Consider the following 19,640-nt stretch of genomic DNA (forward strand, 5'->3'; position numbering starts at 1 on the left):
TTATATACCTAGAAATGATTTTTTTTAAATAAAGAGCAAACTATAAGGTAGATGCAGTTCAAAATTGACCCACTTCCTGCTGAATCGGCAGAAATTTGTCCTTTTCACAAGTGGTGGATCAAAACTTTTGACACCCAACCATTTTGTCAATTATGCATTAAATATGGCCTAATATTTTAGAAAAATGGTTTGGTCCAATTTTGCAACAAATATATGGTAGCTCCTTCAGAAAAAAAAACTCAATTCGGGCACTCGGAAAATGGAAAATGAATGTTTTGTGCAAACAAAATGAAAACTCCCTTAGGCTACATTGTTTGAAATTCCAAGATGCACTCTTGTGCACAATATGAGATCACTTGAACAAACTATGCCATGAATGTGGCCATAAGATTGATCATCTGGCTTGAAAACCCTGAATCTTCACGCATGATAGCTCATTTCTAAGAACACCTTTTTAAAATAATTGTCGTATTACAAGTTTAATATTTTTCCTGGAAACTTGGTCACATATAATGACACAATGCGAAGGTTTTCCAATTTTTTGATTTTTTTGAATTTTTTATGCCCGTTTCGAAATGCGATCAAAACGGCGGGTTTGACCGTTCCTAGCTAGTGGTTGAATCTTGGAAAACTTTTGATGTTTCTCTGATTAAATAGATACTTATGTACCTAGAAATGATTTTTTGAAAAAATAAAGAGCAAACAATGAGGCAGCTGCAGTTCAAATTTGACCCGCTTCCAACTAAATCGGCGGGAATTTGTCTTTTTCACCAGATGTGGATCAAGGCTTTTTGACACCCAACTATTTGGTCAATTGTGAATCAAATATGGCCTAGTATTTTAGAAAAATGATATGGTCCAATTTTGCAACAACTATATGGTAGCTCCTTCACAAAAAGAACTCAATTCGGGCACTCGGAAAATGGAAAATGAATGTTCTGTGCAAAGAAAATGAAAACTCCCTTAGGCAACATTGTTTGGAATTCCAAGATGCACCCTTGTGCACAATATGAGATCATTTGAACAAACTATGCCATGAATGTGGCCAAAAGATTGATCATTTGGCTTGAAAACCCTGAATCTTCACGCATGATAGCTCATTTCTGAGAACACTTTTTTAAAATAATTGTTGTATTACAAGTTTAATATTTTTCCTGGAAACTTGGTCACATATAATGATACAATGCGAAGGTTTTCCAATTTTTTGAATTTTTTGAATTTTTTATGCCTGTTTCGAAATGCGATCAAAACGGCGGGTTTGACCGTTCCTAGCTAGTGGTTGAATCTTAAATATTTTTGATATTTCTCTGATTAAATAGATACTTATGTACCTAGAAATGATTTTTTGAAAAAGTAAAGAGCAAACTATGAGGCAGCTGCAGTTCAAATTTGACCCGCCTCCAGCTAAATCGGCGAGAATTTGTCTTTTTCACCAGAGGTGGATCAAGGATTTTGCCACCCAACTATTTGGTCAATTATGAATCAAATATGGCCTAGTATTTTATAAAAATGATATGGCCCAATTTTGCAACAAATATATGGTAGCTCCTTCACAAAAAGAACTCAATTCGGGCACTCGGAAAATGGAAAATGAATTTTCCATGCAAAGAAAATGAAAACGCCCTTAGGAAACATTGTTTGGAATTCCAAGATGCACCCTTTAGCACAATATGAGATCATTTGAACAAACTATGCCATGAATGTGGCCATAAGATTGATCATTTGGCTTGAAAACCGTGAATCCTCACGCATGACAGCTCATTTCCGAGAACACATTTTTAAAATAATTGCCGTATTACAAGTTTAATATTTTTCCTGGAAACTTGGTCACATATAATGACACAATGTGAAGGTTTTCCAATTTTTTGATTTTTTTGAATTTTTTATGCCCGTTTCAAAATGCGATCAAAACGGCGGGTTTGACCGTTCCTAGCTAGTGGTTGAATCTTGAATTTTTTTTGACGTTTCTCTGATTAAATAGATACTTATGTACCTAGAAATGATTTTTTGAAAAAATAAAGAACAAACTATGAGGCAGCTGCAGTTCAAATTTGACCCGCTTCCTACTGAATCAGCGGAAATTTGTCTTTTTCACGAGAGGTGGATCAAAACTTTTTACACCCAACCATTTGGTCAATTGTGCATTAAATATGTCCTAGTATTTTATAAAATTGATTTGGTACAATTTTGAAACAAATATATGGTAGGTCCTTTACAAAAAAACTAATTTTGGGCACTCGAAAAAAGGAAAATGTTTTTTTTTACCAAAAAATCATTTCTCATGACATATTTTTAAAGATATTTATCTTATTTCATGTTTGTTAATTTTCCTGAAAACTTATTCACATTTGGTGACACAATGACAAGGTTTTTCATTTCCTTTTTGAATTTTCTCAGGTCATAAAATAGCTGATATGATTTTAACACGCTATTTTTAGCCAAATACGACCAATTTAAATGGTCATAACGTGATACTGCATTTTGATTGGTCTGTGAACGTCTCATGCAGATCGTGCATGGAACACCGTCGGATGCTCGCAGATCCAACGGCAATCCTCGGCCGACCACACCAACCCCGAGCCCACCTAAGCTCTACTCGTGGCCGTTTTCCATCCACCCCCGCCTCCTTTCTTTCTCTGCCCCTCACTCCCTCACAATCCCTCCCCCGAAACCCTTGTCACCGCCACCTACGCCTCTTGTTCCGGCATGTTCCGGCGGGCCTCGCCGGCGCGCAGCCCAGATCCGAGCTCCCCTGCCTCCGCTCTTCCCTCCCCTCCGGCCAGATCTGCCTCTCACGGCCCCGGTAGCTCATCCCCAACCCCTTCCCACGGCTAGGGTTTCGAGGGTGGCGTTCCCACCAATTTCGGTGCGGCGACGGCGACTGTGCTCCGCCCTCTTCGACGCCCACCAACCTAGCTGCATGGCACGGCCATGGCCATGGCGGCGGCCAGATCCACCCCCTCCCTCATCTCCTCGCCGCCGCCACCTCCTCCCCGTCCTGCAGCGGCGCGTCCCGCCACCACCTCCTTCCTCGATTGGTCCCGTAGTGACGCCCATCACGTCCCGCAGATGCCGTCCCCAATCCCCATCACGTTCCCCAATCCCCATCCCCAACCAAAATCTTCCCCATCTCCCCCGGCCAGTTCTCCTCCCGTCCGCGTCCCCTTCCCCACCCCCGCTCCCAGATCGCGCCGTGCACCGCCCCTGACCGCCGCCGGAACCCCACCCCGCCGGCGACGAGGCCAGACCCCCCGAGGGCCCAGCCAAGATGGTGCTCGCGCAGCTGGGCAGGAGCATCTCCCGCGCGCTTGCGCAGATGGGCAATGCCACGGTGATCGACGAGAAGGTTCTCGGGGAGTGCCTCAACGAGATCTCCCCCGCGCTCCTGCAGTCTGACGTCCGGAAGATCGTCAACCTCGAGACCCTCGCCGCCGGCACCAACAAGCGGCGCATCATACAGCAGGTCCTGCCCGCTCCACCTCCCTCAATTCATTTCCTGCGCTATTCGATCGAGGGACGCGCGTGCCAGGGGGGACTGGTCGGTTGGAGGCTGATGCCCTTGTGTTTTTCCTGCTGCAGGCCGTCTTCACGGAGCTCTGCAACATGCTAGATCCAAGGAAGCCGGTCTTCACCCCCAAGAAGGGCAAGCCCAATGTCGTCATGTTCGTCGGATTGCAGGGCCAGTCTGACTCACCAACCAACCTCGCCTGCTTGCTCTGTTTATTGTTCTACACCTATTACTGAATGTATATACGTACCACTCTGTGTGTAGCATTTTTCTAACTGTACAATAGCACTCACTCCTCTACTGTCACATAATAGATTAGCCTTGAATTCATCTAGTTTGGATCAAAATAGAACCATTGATTAATACTAGATGATTGTTACTGTAAATTTGGTTATAGATTTCTTTGAACTAGTTTGATTCCCTGCTGATCTACATCTTTTACTTACTCACATGCTTGACCGAATTTGCTACTGCTGTTACTCTAGTGGTGAACGAGATAGGCATTATATTGCTTGTTTCATTGCTTCCACAAATTAAAACTCAGTAATCTTGTTAACTGCTACCGCTGTCATGAACCACACATCTGAGATGAACTTGACATTGATTTGCTCGTGTGTCAAGTATGGATAGACTTTGCTATTCACCAGTATTCAGGCGGTTGAAGTGTGCGTGTTGTTGTGGCTGTTAGGATGTCGTTGGGTTGTTATCACTAGTACTAGTCCTATCAAATTGCATGTGAGTAGTTCATTACCATGCTATCCAGGGGATATTCATTTATGTGCCTGTGAATTCGTTCTTGGTGTGTATGTATGTATATGTGCTAGCAACATGAGTAGGAATTAGCATCATGCTCGGCCTAGATGGATTGCATGCATACATTGATCCAGGGAGAAGTGTATGGCTGATACAATCCTCTTTTTCACAAAGCTATTATACACTTTGGTAAATATAGTAATTTGTTCTTTACTAAATGCACTGCAAGTATGGATGCTGATGCATGCATGCATGCATCTAGGGTGAGTCGTACCTAGTTGTTCTTTATGCATCTCCAGTCGTACCTAGTATTGTTTTAATGGAATCAGTACAATTTCTGTGTACATAGGGATTGCTCTGTTTGCTTCATATTATGGTGTAAATGTCTTGCTAGCTTATTGTGGCAGCCGGCTGGATTATCGCTCATAGTGTCACTCGTATCATGCTACACTGGCTAGGCTTCTACCGGTTGTTCCGGTGCCGTGCTACGCTGGTTGGGCTTCTCTGGACCGGTAAAAAAAATTAAGAGAACGATCATTGGCATGGAGAGATCGATCCTTCCGTGTGATCTGTTCGGTGAAAGAATGGGATCCATCGGGGTAGTACATTTGTACTGGTATGATGAACAAGAGCTTCCAGTTAATTACATAATATTGGTGATGTAGTTTTACTTGATGTGTATGCTTGCTTAGTTGTTCATCGGGCCGCTCTCTTGTATCGTTTGAGTGCGCCAACTAGTTCGACCAGCCTCTCTATGATTTATTCTGATAGCTTATGGAGTCCTTCTATCTAAATTTGTGAAAAATTTGACCCAACAAAAAAATGTTAATGAGTCCTCTCTCAAAGTTGAGTTTGGGCTGCTGCATATGAATGATTTTTTTTCGCAGTTTGACTTTGAGGATATTATTGCTGCTAAAGTAGCAACAACAACAATCACGCTTTGGTTCCCCAAAATTCAGATCGCACTTGCATCTCTACATACACACACATATGAATATGCACCTCGGTTTGGCTTAGTTTGCATGTTTACATTTGCTTTAACTTTGACTGAAACTATCTTGGTGACACTTGCATCAATGGTGTGTTCTGCCCTTATAGATGTCCTTGGAGAAGATGGCCATTGGAGTGTATGGGAGGAACAACCTTGTCCTGCTCGAGGAGGAGGAGGAGGACCACCCGAGCTCGACGACGACACGGCAACAGGTAGCACTCGCCTCCCTCCCAAGGTGAAGGTCTGATCCGCCTGTTTAGATGGTCTGCTCTTGACTTATGCATGTGAGGGGAGAAGAAAGTCAATTGGACTGAATTATATTTGCATGTGAGGGGAGCGATCCTTTTGGTAGATGCAGAGTATAGATTCACAAAATTCACCACATGAGCGTACTACCTATATCCAAATTCTGGATACCACTTGCATGCTTGAAAAGATGATTTGATTGAATGCTTGAAAAGATGAGTCGCTAAAGTGAATGATGTGAGGGATGTTCTCACGTATTACTATTATTGTCGTTCCTTTTCTGTCTTCTTTTGTCAGATTTTGTTTTTTGTAGTAATTTAAGTTCTATTTTGTAGACCTATTTGTTTGTGTTACTGTTCTATTTGTCCGATGATGAAAAACCTGTTAATCATACCATCTTTCGGGACTGATTGGTCGTAGTGCGCCCATGCTGTCATTCTGCAATTCTGAGGACAAATTAAACAGCTTGACTGTAATTTTTTTTAATACTTTCGAACTTACATGTCATCTATTTTTCAGTTTTTTATTCTGTTTTTACTATGTATAGAATATGGCTGGACAATGATGAAAACCGAATAAAACACCATCTTTTTGGACACCTAATAACTAGACAAATATGTTCATATTTTTTAAGTTGCTCTGATCTTTGTTGATAATTTTGTGGTCTAAAATATTTCTCTATGAAGAGAGTACAAGCAGACGGGCGGTCTGAACTGATGCCATGTTGATATGTGTGCATCATCTGTGCTACCCTTGTGGTTGGCATCTGAGAGAAAAAAATTGTGCACTTTGTTCTTCTCATAAGTTACATTTTTTAAATTCTTCTACTTTTTGTCATGTTTGCACTTAGCTTCTATTATCCCTCTTTGTTGCACTTGGTCTAAGGGGGATGTAGTGGGCGCGGATAGAGAAATGGTTTACTTGCCAACCCTTTGAAGCGTTTGCCATTTCTTTGGATTAGTGGCAGTGATTTGAACCTTACCCGTGCTTCTGATTAATTCATGAAGGACAAGGGAAAACATGGTTGAATTTCTTAATATGAGACAAAAAGAGACAGTCTCATTATTGTCATTCTTTTAGATTCATGTGTTCTGTTTGACCATGGCTGTGATGATAAACACTTTCAACAAACATGCCAGTTCTGCTTCTGAAAATTCATGACTGAAAAACCTGTTATACAAGATCTGTTTAGTACTCATGTATTATGGTCGTGGCTTATTTAGTATGTGCTTGCTGTGCCTTGTGTATTGGTGCCTAATTAGCTTATGTTAGGGGATAATCTACTGGTTATAGCAAGATTTTACTCTTGTGCCATGGAATAGATGGTTCATGTGTACTGCGATGTACTAGTTGAGCTCTGCTGGCTGTACTAGTTGAACTCTGCTCCTTCTAACTCATATCAATTTTGCTCCTGCTGCTCTACAAGTGATGCTTGTGTGATTGTTGATGGATAGGAACTAGCAAACTTTGTTGTTTTGCAACTGAATGAACGCAACTTCAGTTTGTATGTCACCCAGCTTGCTATTGCGGTGGCTGTCGATGCCGGTGAGCCTGCAACATCTCCGATGAGCTGCAGGACCTGGACACCTTAGGTATGCCCTGCTCCTCCTCCTTCCACCCTCATCTCATGTGCGCCAAGTCCATCTATCTCATGTGCATGTAGATCATGATGTACCAGAACCCTGCAACAGAACTACTGATGTAATATGCAAAGAACAAATTAAAACCATGTTCTATATCCTGACTTGTTATTTTCTTATCTAGCAAATTGTAGACATGAATCTCTAGTTGACCTATTGTTTCATAGACATATATCTGCATTTCTGCTGCTTTATCATACATTCGATCCATAAATCTGCATTTCTGTGAAATTTTGTTAAATATATATTTTCCAGATAGTCTATACACTAAACCTAGAGGTTTGAATATCTACTCCAGGAATGAAAATGCTAAATGACTTTGTGTTCACCCTTTTACAGGAGCTCCAGGCCTAGGAAATTTCAAGTTTGAAGTGGCGTGTTCTGATAGTCCAGAAAAGTGAAGAAGTCTGGAGTGTATTTGTAGTAGGAGTTATATGTTCTGATAGAATCACATGTAATGGTGAAATGAATTATGTAAAGATTGTGCTATTAGTCAAAATTGGCATGTGGTTTGATAATTCTCATTTGTTTGCTGTTCTGACTGAAATAATTGTGTGGAAATTGAAACATTGGCTGTCTTTAATTAGAACCTGACAAGTGGGACCTAATAGTATTTGGCATATAAAAAGGCCATTTTCCAAATAATATTCACAGGAAAAAAACCTAAAAACTAAGGAAATGGACTGTAAAAAGGCCGAGGCCCAATTGATAAATAGATGCGGCCTGAAAAAGAAACCAAAAAAGGATCACAACCTTGTAAATAAAAAGGCTGCAACGTTGGGCTTGGCCCATGAAGTCGACCAAAAATTGATAGGAAAAAATAGAAAGGCTGAATTAATGGGCTCGGCCCATCTAAAGCACCGAAATGGACCGGGCTAATTCTAAGTAATGACCTTTTTAATTGGTCGTAATTTTGCCACGTCAGATCCGACATGGCCTGGGCAGACAGCCAGTGACCAAAACAAAAGGTCATGGGTTCAACGACCTTCTGTTTTGGTCGTAAAGGTCTACGACCTTCTCACAAAGAAGGTCGTTAATTTCAGTTTACGACCGCCAGCTTTTGACCTTCCGTTTTTGGTCATAAAAGGGTCGCAAATGAAAAACTAAGACCTTTCAGCAGCCAATAGTGAGGGTCACAAGTTGACATATTTCTTGTAGTGATTGCATGTGATGTTTATCCTTTATGCATCTTATTTTGCTTAGTTCGGCGGTAGCATTATAAGATGTTCTCTCACTAAATTTCAAGGTATAAGTGTTCTTCCTGAGTATGCACCATTGCTACAGTTCGTCGTGCCGAGATACCACGTGATGATCGAGTGTGATAAGCTCTACGTTCACATACAACGGGTGCAAGCCAGTTTTGCACACGCAGAATACTCGGGTTAAAATTGACGAGCCTAGCATATGCAGATATGGCCTCGGAACACTGAGACCGAAAGGTCGAGCGTGAATCATATAGTAGATATGATCAACATAGTGATGTTCACCATTGAAAACTACTCCATATCACGTGATGATCGGACATGGTTTAGTTGATATGGATCACATGATCACTTAGATGATTAGAGAGATGCCTATCTAAGTGGGAGCTCTTAAGTAATATGATTAATTGAACTTTAATTTATCATGAACTTAGTACGTGATAGTATTTTGCATGTCTATGTTGTTGTAGATAGATGGCCCGTGCTATTGTTCCGTTGAATTTTAATGCGTTCCTAGAGAAAGCTAAGTTGAAAGATGATGGTAGAAACTACACGGACTCGGTCCGTAACTTGAGGATTATCCTCATTGCTGCACAGAAGAATTACATTCTGGAAGCACTACTAGGTGACAAACCCGCTGCAGGAGTAACACCAGATGTTGTGAACACCTGGTAGAGCAAAGCTGACGACTACTTGATAGTTCAGTGTGCCATTCTTTATGGCTTTGTTCTGGGACTTCAACGATGTTTTGAACGTCATGGAGCATATGAGATGTTTCAGGAGTTGAAGTTAATATTTCAAGCAAATGTCGGGATTGAGAGACATGAAGTCTCCAATAAGTTCTACAGCTGCAAAATGGAGGAGAATATTTCTGTCAGTGAACATATACTCAGAATGTCTGGGTACCACAACCACTTGACTCAGCTGGGAGTTAATCTTCCTGATGATAGTGTCATTGACAGAGTTCTTCAATCACTGCCACCAAGCTACAAGAGCTTCGTGCTGAACTATAATATGCAAGGGATGGATAAGACTATTCCCGAGCTCTTCGCAATGCTAAAGGTTGCGAAGTTAGAAATCAAGAAGGAGCATCAAGTGTTGATGGTCAACAAGACCACTAGTTTCAAGAAAAAGGGTAAAGGGAAGAAGGGGAACTTCAAGAAGAACAGCAAGCCAGTTGATGCTCAAGTGAAGAATCCCAAGTCTGGACCTAAGCCTGAAACTGAGTGCTTCTACTGCAAAGGGACTAGTCACTAGAAGCGAAACTGCCCCAAGTATTTGGCGGAGAAGGATGGCAAAGTGAAAGGTATATTTGATATACATGTTATTGATGTGTACCTTACTAATGCTCGCAATAGTGCATGGGTATTTGATACTAGTTCAGTTGCTAACATTTGCAACTCGAAACATGGGCTACGGATGAAGCGAATATTGGCTAAGGACGAGGTGACGATGCGCGTGGGAAATGGTTCCAAAGTCGATGTGATCGTCGTCGGCACACTACCTCTACATCTACCTTCAGGATTAGTTTTAGACCTAAATAATTGTTATTTGGTGCCAGCGTTGAGCATGAACATTATATCTAGATCTCGTTTAATGCGAGACGGTTATTCATTTAAATCAGAGAATAATGGTTGTTCTATTTATATGAGTAATATCTTTTATGGTCATGCACCCTTGATGAGTGGTCTATTTTTACTAAATCTTGATAGTAGTGATACACATGTTCATAGTATTGAAGCCAAAAGATGCAGAGTTGATAATGATAGTGCAACTTATTTGTGGCACTGCCGTTTGGGTCATATTGGTGTAAAGCGCATGAAGAAACTCCATTCTGATGGACTTCTGAATCACTTGATTATGAATCACTTGGTACTTGCGAACCATGCCTCATGGGCAAGATGACTAAAACTCCGTCCTCCGGAACAATGGAGCGAGCAACAGAGTTATTGGAAATCATACATACTGATGTATGTGGTCCAATGAACATTGAGGCTTGCGGCAGATATCATTATTTTCTCACCTTCATAGATGATTTGAGCAGATATGGGTATATCTACTTAATGAAACATAAGTCTGAAACATTTGAAAAGTTCAAAGAATTTCAGAGTGAAGTGGAAAATCATCGTAACAAGAAAATAAAGTTTCTACGATCTGATCGTGAAGGAATATTTGAGTTACGAGTTTGGTCTTCATTTGAAACAATGCGGAATAGTTTCGCAACTCACGCCACCCAGAACACCACAACGTAATGGTGTGTCCGAACGTCGTAGTCGTACATTACTGGATATGGTGCGATCTATGATGTCTCTTACTGATTTACCGCCATTGTTTTGTGGTTATGCTTTAGAGACGGCTGCATTCACGTTAAATAGGGCACCATCTAAATCCGTTGAGACGACACCTTATGAACTGTGGTTTAGCAAGAAACCCAAGTTGTCATTTCTTAAAGTTTGGGGCTGCGATGCTTATGTGAAAAAGCTTCAACCTGATAAGCTCGAACCCAAATCAGAGAAATGTGTCTTCATAGGATACCCAAAGAAGACTGTTGGGTACACCTTCTATCACAGATCCGAAGGCAAGATATTCGTTGCTAAGAATGGATCCTTTCTAGAGAAGGAGTTTCTCTCGAAAGAAGTGAGTGGGAGAAAAGTAGACCTTGATGAGGTAATTATACCTACTCCCTTGTTGGAAATTAGTTCATCACTGAAATCAGTCCAGTGATTCCTACACCAGTAAATGAGGAAGCTAATGATGATGATCATGAAACTTCAGATCAAGTTACTACCGAACCTCGTAGGTCAACCAGAGTAAGATCCGCACCAGAGTGGTACAGTAATCCTGTTCTGGAGGTCATGTTACTTGACCATGACGAACCTACGAACTATGAGGAAGCGATGATGAGCCCAGATTCCACAAAATGGCTTGAGGCCATGAAATCTAAGATGTGATCCATGTATGAGAACAAAGTGTGGACTTTGGTTGACTTGCCCAATGATCGGCAGGCCATAGAGAATAAATGGATCTTCAAGAAGAAGACTGACACTGACGGAAATGTTACTGTCTACAAAGCTCAACTTGTTGCACAAGGTTTTTGACAAGTTCAAGGAGTTGACTATGATGAGACCTTCTCACCCGTAGCAATGCTTAAGTCCGTCCGAATCATGTTAGCAATTGTCGCATTTTATGATTATGAAATTTGGCAAATGGATGTCAAAACTGCATTCCTTAATGGATATATCAAAGAAGAGTTGTATATGATGCAACCATAAGGTTTTGTCGATCCAAAAGGTGCTAACAAAGTGTGCAAGCTCCAGCGATCCATTTATGGACTGGTGCAAGCCTCTCAGAGTTGGAATATGCGCTTTGATAGTGTGATCAAAGCATATGGTTTTATATAGACTTTTGGAGAAGCATGTATTTACAAGAAAGTGAGTGGGAGCTCTGTAGCATTTCTGATATTATATGTAGATGACATATTGTTGATCGGAAATGATACTGGATTTTTGAATAGCATAAAAGGATACTTGAATAAAAAAAATTCATTGAAAGACCTCGGTGAAGCTGCTTATATATTGGGCATCAAGATCTATAGAGATAGATCAAGACGCTTAATTGGACTTTCACAAAGCACATACCTTGATAATGTTTTGAAGAAGTTAAAAATGGATAAAGCAAAGAAAGGGTTCTTGCCTGTGTTAAAAGGTGTGAAGTTGAGTCAGACTCAATGCCCGACCATTGGAGAAGATAGAGATAAAATGGAAGTCATTCCCTATGCTTTAGCCATAGGTTCTATCATGTATGCAATGCTGTGTACCGGTCCTGATGTGTGCCTTGCTATTATTTTAGCAGGGAGGTACCAATGTAATTCAGTAGTGGATCATTGGACAACGGTCAAGAACATCCTGAAATACCTGAAAAAGACTGAGGATATGTTTCTCGTTTATGGAGGTGACAAAGAACTCGTCGTAAACGGTTATGTCGATGCAAGCTTTGACACTGATCCGGATGACTCTAAGTCACAAACCGGATACATATTTTTATTAAATGGTGGAGCTGTCAGTTGGTGCAGTTCCAAGCAAAGTGTCGTGGCGGGATCTACATGTGAAGCGGAGTACATAGCTGCTTCGGAAGCAACAAATGAAGGAGTTTGGATGAAGGAGTTCATATCCTATCTAGGTGTCATACCTAGTGCATCAGGTTGAATGAAAATCTTTTGTGACAATATTGGTGCAATTGCCTTGGCAAAGGAATCCAGATTTCACAAGAGAACCAAGCACATCAAGAGACACTTCAATTCCATCCGCGGTCAAGTCAAGGAGGGAGACATAGAGATTTGCAAGATACATACGGATCTGAATGTTGTAGACCCGTAGACTAAGCCTCTCTCACGAGCAAAACATGAGCAGCACCAAGACTCCATGGGTGTTAGAATCATTACAATGTAATCTAGATTATTGACTCTAGTGCAAGTGGGAGACTGAAGGAAATATGCCCTAGAGGCAATAATAAAGTTGTTATTTATATTTGCTTATATCATGATAAATGTTTATTATTCATGCTAAAATTGTATTAACCGGAAACTTAGTACATGTGTGAATACATAGACAAACAAAGCGTCACTAGTATGCCTCTACTTGACTAGCTCGTTGAATCAATGATGGTTATGTTTCATAACCATAGACACGAGTTGTCACTTGATTAATGGGATCACATCATTAGAGATTGATGTGATTGACTTGACCCATCCGTTAGCTTAGCACGATGATCGTTTAGTTTGTTGCTATTGCTTTCTCCATAACTTATACATGTTACTATGGCTATGACATCATGCAACTCCTGAATACCGGAGGGACACTTAGTGTGCTATCAAACGTCACAACGTAACTAGGTGACTATAAAGATGATCTATAGGTGTCTCTGATGGTGTTTGTTGAGTTGGCATAGATCGAGATTAGGATTTGTCACTTTGAGTATCGGAGAGGTATCTCTAGGCCCTCTCGGTAATGCACATCACTATAAGCCTTGCAAGCAATGTGACTAATGAGTTAGTTACAGGATGATGCATTACGGAACGAGTAAAGAGACTTGCCAGTAACGATATTGAACTAGGTATTGAGATACCAACGATCAATCTCGGGCAAGTAACATACCGATGACAAAGGGAACAATGTATGTTGTTATGCGGTTTGACCGATAAAGATCTTCGTAGAATATGTGGGAGCCAATATGAACATCCAGGTTCCTCTATTGGTTATTGACCGGAGACGTTTCTCGGTCATGTCTACATAGTTCTCGAACCCATAGGGTCCGCATGCTTAAGGTTCGGTGACGATCGGTATTATGAGTTTATGTGTTTTGATGTACGGAAGGTAGTTCGGAGTCCCGGATGTCATGACGAGGAGTCTCGAAATGGTCGAGACATAAAGATTGATATATTGGATGACTATGTTTTGACATCGAAAAGGTTTCGAGAGAGTTTGGGCATATACCGGAGTACCGGGGGGTTTTCGGAACCGTCAATGGGCCTTAATGGGCCATAGTGGAAAGGAGGAGGCCAATGAGTGTCGAAGCGGTCATTATTTTTTTCTTGGTACCTAAGGATATTAAAATCCCCTCCAATAAGCATTGGATATGGGTTATCATTAGCCAGGTTCACCAGTTCACGGAGAAAAGCAGATTTATGCTCATCTTGGGCAGCCCCATAGACTGCGACCAGACTCCATGTAAAATTATCAGCCCTGTTTCGTAAATGAAATTTCATATGAAATTCACCAGTCGAAAAGGCCAACAAGTCCATAGACGTGGTTTGTATCCCAAGAAGGATTCCTCCAGACCTTCCACGAGCTAGTAGACTATGCCATGTGAAGTCGAAACCACCTGATAGGTGATCGAGGACGAGCGGGCGGAAGTCACATTTACCAGCCTCGAAAATTGCCACGAAATCCAGCTCGTGTTCTCGCACACAATCACCGACGGGTTTATGTTTAGCCAAGTCTGAGAGACCTCTGCTATTCCAAAACATGCCTCTCATGTGGAAACTCGGATTGGTGTGGAGATTTTCGCCTTCTTGGGCGCCTTTTGTTTCTTTTAGAGGACTGCGATTTTGATTTCCGTGAAGGCGCTGTGAAGTCACAAAACATGGACCTAGGTCTTGCATCATCCAAACCAACCTCGGTAACCTCACCAACCAAGTGGGAGATCAGCGGACCATCATATTTGGCAACCGCTTCGTCATCCTCCTCGGTTTCGGGGTTAGGTAGGGTGTTATTACACTTTGAATAAACCTTTAAATGGTTAATCTCCATTGCTTAAGTGCCTCAACCGACAGGTTAATTTCATTATCGTTCTTTCCCATAGATACACCAATGTTCTTTAAGCTACTAGTAATACGAGTATCTAGAAAAGAAAGGAAAGATTGAGTGGACGAGGTACCTGCTATGGGGTCCAAATTCCTCAAGGCCTAGCGGCGCATCGCCTTCACTAGAGAGTGCTCGTCAGTTGTAGAGGAACCATCGGTGGATGTGTCATGACGGTTACTACATCGAAGAGGGGAAGCCATCCCTCTAGACATGGTCCCCGTCGGTGTATTCGGCTGAGTTGTCGGGGTCCAAACTGTTCCAGATGTCGGTGTAGAGGGACGCGCCGCAGTTCCAACTAGAACAACCACAACGGGTGCAGTGGCCGAGCCATGCACACGAGCCGCTGCTGGACCGAGTGGAACCACGGCGACCGGGGAACGTGTTAGAGAAGCTGGCGCGGACGACGTCGAGGAGCCTCGCAAGCGATCCGAGGCAGCAACATCTGCCTGCTCGGCCGGCGGTGCAGCCGCGCCCATGATCAGCTGCCCAAGCATCGGTGTTGGGGCGGCAGCATGCACTGCATGTTGTGTGCACACACCCACAGCCGCATGCCCCTGCATGAGAGCACATGCAGCCATAGGCCATCCCGTAGCAGTCTCATCTGTGGCTGGCTGCATATGCATGGGTGCAGCACCCGGTAGCTCTACAGACTTCTGTATGCGTGCTAAAGAACTATTTTGACCATCTGTGTGTGGTGCAGCATGGGTCGAGCTCGGGACGACCACATCAAGGTGCTCCATGGTGCCGACACTGACATTTCCAGACCGTGACGATGTACTTCCACTATCATTTTGAGTGGTTTTGGCTCTCTTGCTAGCATCCCTGTCCGACATATTCTCATCTCGGTTAGCACCATCATCATGGTCATCATTATGGCATTCCCAAATACGTGGTACAAAGTCAACCTCAGGGACAAACTCATCCTCCTCCAGCACATATCGGAACTCATATCCATTAAGCTTGACGTAAACATCAGTGGAGACCGAGTCTTCATTACTTCCTTCCTTCTTGACGAATATATCTGAAGAAATCACAGCAACTCGGATTCACACAATACTGTGACGGCACAAGCATAACAAGTCAACATCCCGAGTTGAACCAGTTACGGATCGAACCGCCCACAGACCAAGGAAATGGCGGAGAGGGGGTGGGACACCGGTGACATGAACCCAAACTGGCTGCAACGGAAGCGAGGATCAAGCCTCCTCGACTTTCCACTCACTAAAAGAGATCTTTACATCATGTTATCTCTTGCTAGCAACAACAAGCAAAGCAGCAGCAAGCAGCACTAGCACCAGCAGGGCAACGACAAGGCAACAACGCAAAGCCCCAGTAACGTAGGAGCAGCAACAAGCAGCAGCAAAAGGGAGGGCGGCTAGGAGTAGCAGCATGCACGGTTGGGCGCGGAGCTTTGCCAGGGAGTGGGGCCAGAGGGGTGAGGCAAGGGAGCCCGACGCGGGGTGAGCACGAACAGGGCGAAGTCTGGCAATGGTGACCACAACGAGCATGGGAGTGACGGCTAACGAAGTGAACTGAGGGGGCTATTAGGGAATGCAGTATTTAAATTTTTTCCTACGATCATGCAAGATCTGTCTAGGTGATGCATAGCAACGAGAGGGGAGAGTGTGCCCACGTACCCTCCTAGACCGAAAGCGAAAGCATTTAGTAACGAAGTTGATGTAGTCGAACGTCTTCGCGATTCAACCGATCCAAGCACCGAACGTATGGCACCTGCGTGTTCAGCACACGTTCAACTCGATGACGTCCCTCGAACTCTTGATCCAGTTGAGGATGAGGGAGAGTTTTGTCAGCACGACGACGTGTTGATGGTGATGATGAAGTTACCGGCACAGGGCTTTGCCTAAGCACTACAACGATATGACCGAGGTGTGTAACTGTGGAGGGGGGGCACTGCACATGGCTAAGAGAAGACTTGGTGTGACTTTGGGATGCCCCTTGAGGCCCTTCTCTCCTTTCCCCTAAAGACAATTAAGGCCCATTACTCTCCCGGGGGGTTCCGGTAACCTCCCGATACTCCGAAAAATACCCGAAACACTTCGGAACTATTCCGGTGTCCGAATATAACCTTCCAATATATCGATCTTTACCTCTCGACCATTTCGAGACTCCTCATCATGTCCGTGATATCATCCGGGACTCCGAACAAACTTCGGTCATCAAATCACATAACTCATAATACAAATCGTCATCGAACGTTAAGTGTGCGGACCCTACGGGTTCGAGAACTATGTAGACATGACCGAGACACATCTCCGGTCGATAACCAATAGTGGAACCTGGATGCTCATATTGGCTCCTACATATTCTACGAAGATCTCTATCGGTCAAACCGCATACAAACATACGTTGTTCCCTCTGTCGTCAGTATGTTACTTGCCTGAGATTCGATCGTCGGTTTCATCATACCTAGTTTAATCTCGTTACCGGCAAGTTTATTTACTCGTTCTGTAATGCATCATACCATAACTAACTCATTAGCAGTCACATTGCTTGCAAGGCTTATAGTAATGTGCATTACCGAGAGGGCCTAGAGATACCTCTCCGATACACGGAGTGACAAATCGTAATATCGATCTATGCCAACTCAACAAACACCATCGGAGACACCTGTAGAGAATCTTTCTAATCACCCAGTTATGTTGTGACGTTTGATAGCACACAAGGTGTTACTCCGGTATTCGGGAGTTGCATAATCTCATAGTCAAAGGAACATGTATAACTCATGAAGAAAGCAATAGCAATAAAACTAAACAATCATTATGCTAAGCTAACAGATGGGTCTTGTCCATCACATCATTCTATAATGATGTGATCCCGTTCATCAAATGACAACACATGTCTATGGTTAGGAAATTTAACCTTCTTTGATTAATGAGCTAGTTAAGTAGAGGCATACTACGGACACTTTGTTTGTCTATGTATTCACACATGTACTAAGTTTCCAGTTAATACAATTCTAGCATGAATAATAAACATTTATCATGATATAAGGAAATATAAATAAAAACTTTAGTATTGCCTCTAGGGCATATTTCCTTCAGTCTCCCACTTACACTAGAGTCAATAATCTAGATTACATAGTAATGATTCTAACACCCACGGAGTCTTGGTGCTGATCATGTTTTGATCGTGAGAGAGGCTTAGTCAACGGGTCTGCAACATTCAGATCCGTATGTATCTTGCCAATCTCTATGTCTCCCTCCTTGACTTGATTGCGGATGGAATTGAAGCATCTTTTGATGTGATTGGTTCTCTTCTGAAATCTGGATTCCTTTGCCAAGGCAATTGCACCAGTATTGTCACAAAAGATTTACATTGGACCCGATGCACTAGGTATTACACCTAGATCGGATATGAACTCCTTCATTTGCTGCTTCTGAAGCTGCTATGTACTCCGTTTCACATGCAGATCCCACCATGATGCTCTTCTTGGAACTGCACCAACTGACAGCTCCACCATTCAATATAAATACGTATCTGGTTTGTGGCTTCGAGTCATTTGGATCAGTGTCAAAGCTTGCATCAACGTAACCATTTACGACAAGCTCTTTGTCACCTCCATAAATGAGAAACATATCCTTAGTCCTTTTCAGGTATTTCAGGATGTTCTTGCCTGCTGTCAAGTGATCCACTCCTGGATTACTTTGGTACCTCCCTGCTAAACTAATAGCAAGGCACACATCAGGTATGGTACACAACATTGCATACATGATAGAACCTATGGCTGAGGCATAGGGAATGACTTTCCTTTTCTCTTTATTTTCTGCAGTGGTCGGACATTGAGTCTGACTCAACTTCACACCTTGTAACACAGGCAAGAACCCTTTCTTTGACTGATCCATTTTGAACTTCTTCAAAACTTTATCAAGGTATGTGCTTTGTGAAAGTCCAATTAAGCGTCTTGATCTATCTCTATAGATCTTGATGCCCAATATATAAGTAGCTTCATCGAGGTCTTTCATTGAAAAATTCTTATTCAAGTATCGTTTTATGCTATCCAAAAATTATGTATTATTTCCAATCAACAATATTTCATCACATATAATATTAGAAATGCGACAGAGCTCCCACTCACTTTCTTGTAAATACATGCTTCTCCAAAAGTCTGTATAAACCATATGCTTTGATCACACTATCAAAGTGTATATTCCAACTCCGAGAGGCTTGCACCAGTCCATAAATGGATAACTGGAGCTTGCACACTTTGTTAGCACCTTTTGGATCGACAAAACCTTCTGGTTGCATCATATACAACTCTTCTTTAAGATATCCATTAAGGAATGCAGTTTTGACATCCATTTGCCAAATTTCATAATCATAAAATGCGGCAATTGCTAACATGATTTGGACAGACTTAAGCATCGCTACGGGTGAGAAGGTCTCATTGTAGTCAACTCCTGAACCTGTCGAAAACCTTTTGCAACAAGTCGAGCTTTATAGACAGTACCATTACCGTCAGCGTCAGTCTTCTTATTGAAGATCCATTTATTCTCTATGGCTTGCCGATCATCGGGCAAGTCAACCAAAGTCCATACTTTGTTCTCATACATGGATCTCATCTCAGATTTCATGGCCTCAAACCATTTCGCGGAATCTGGGCTCATCATCGCTTCCTCATAGTTCGTAGGTTCGTCGTGGTCAAGTAACATAACCTCCAGAATAGGATTATCGTACCACTCTGGTACGGACCTTACTCTGGTTGACCTACGAGGTTCAGTAGTAACTTGATTAGAAGTTTCATGATCATCATCATTAGCTTCCTCACTGATTAGTGTAGGAATCACTGGAACTGATTTCTGTGATGAACTACTTTCCAATAAGGGAGAAGGTACAATTACCTCATCAAGTTCTACTTTCCTCCCATTCACTTCTTTCGAGAGAAACTCCTTCTATAGAAAGGATCCATTTTTAGCAACG

The 19,640-nt window shown here is 42.4% G+C and overlaps 3 non-coding genes across 3 annotated transcripts; all 3 read left to right on the forward strand.

The window, feature by feature from the left end:
• Positions 1-5,861: 5,861 nt before the first annotated feature.
• Positions 5,862-5,953, forward strand: LOC123155108 (small nucleolar RNA SNORD96 family). Its single transcript, XR_006477225.1, has one exon. It is a non-coding gene; the product is annotated as a small nucleolar RNA SNORD96 family (small nucleolar RNA).
• Positions 5,954-6,459: 506 nt separating this feature from the next.
• LOC123155257 (small nucleolar RNA U36a) lies at positions 6,460-6,544 on the forward strand. Its single transcript, XR_006477313.1, has one exon. It is a non-coding gene; the product is annotated as a small nucleolar RNA U36a (small nucleolar RNA).
• Positions 6,545-6,597: 53 nt separating this feature from the next.
• On the forward strand, positions 6,598-6,688 carry LOC123155123 (small nucleolar RNA Z223). The gene has a single exon (XR_006477239.1). It is a non-coding gene; the product is annotated as a small nucleolar RNA Z223 (small nucleolar RNA).
• Positions 6,689-19,640: the final 12,952 nt, after the last annotated feature.

Source organism: Triticum aestivum, chromosome 7A (genome assembly GCF_018294505.1).
Source record: "Triticum aestivum cultivar Chinese Spring chromosome 7A, IWGSC CS RefSeq v2.1, whole genome shotgun sequence".
In the NCBI taxonomy this organism is placed as follows: Eukaryota; Viridiplantae; Streptophyta; class Magnoliopsida; order Poales; family Poaceae; genus Triticum; species Triticum aestivum.